Genomic DNA, 1,014 nt, shown 5'->3' with positions numbered 1-1,014 from the left:
GCTCGAGGGACCAGAGGACGGTGTCTTTCATGGAGCGGTGCTTCATCTTACACATCGATAGTGGCGGATCTCGGCGGCGTGGCGCTATGGAGATTCAACGTCTGATGCACGGAGATGGACTCGTGCAGGAGGAGGAAGCTGTCTGGCGTCATGGTGGCGTTGATGGCGGAGTGGCCTGGCAAGGTCGGTGCTTTAGTACTGCTCAGAGAATGGACCAAGGGATGATGGAGGTCAAGGCCCTTGCAGCGTGCGGTGCTCACTGGGAGTGTGCCAGATGAGTGTGGGACCGAATCCATACTACTAGGGAAAACGTTATACACAGAACTTTAGCAGTAGCGCTTGTTAAAAGAGCACGCTACTGCAAGATAGCAGTAGCGCGTGCAAAATAAGCGCGCTGGAGATGGACATATATCAGTAGCGCGTCTCACCGAAAACTCGCTACTACTAAAATTCCAATCACTTAGCCGATGGGCTACACATAGTAGTAGCGATCTTCCAAAAACCGCGCTACCGCTAATAAACTTATAGCAGCGCGTTTATGTGTAAATCGCTAGTGCTAACGAAAAGAAAATGAAATGAATAACAAATAGAGAAGTAAATGAAAATGAAAGAAATAGAAAAAATAGAAAGGAAAAATATAAAATGTAAAGAAAAATAAATGAAAAAGGGAAAAAAATGATGAAGACGTAGCAGTAGCGCGCTCTCTGAAACGCGCTATAGCTAACTTAGCTATAGCGTGTTTTCTGTAACGCGCTACCGTTACTTTTGACTTAAGCAAAAACGGTTTCCCCCGGCCACCACTTCTCCCCCAAATCGATCCCTCGCTTCGCCGCCGTCTCCCCCACTTCGCCGTCACCCCCACTTCGCGGCCGTCTCCTGCCGGCGTCGATGCCGCGCTCATCCTCACGGCCGCCGCCCGAGGCCGCCCAGCCTCACCGCCACCGCCTCTCGGGCCGCCCTCGACCTCACCATCGCCTCCCTCGACCTCACTGCCGCCTCCCTCGACCTCACCTC

The sequence above is a fragment of the Triticum dicoccoides genome, chromosome 3A (genome assembly GCF_002162155.2).
Source record: "Triticum dicoccoides isolate Atlit2015 ecotype Zavitan chromosome 3A, WEW_v2.0, whole genome shotgun sequence".
NCBI lineage: Eukaryota > Viridiplantae > Streptophyta > Magnoliopsida > Poales > Poaceae > Triticum > Triticum dicoccoides.
The sequence above is the reverse complement of the archived record's forward strand: the minus strand, read 5'-3'. Positions refer to the sequence as shown.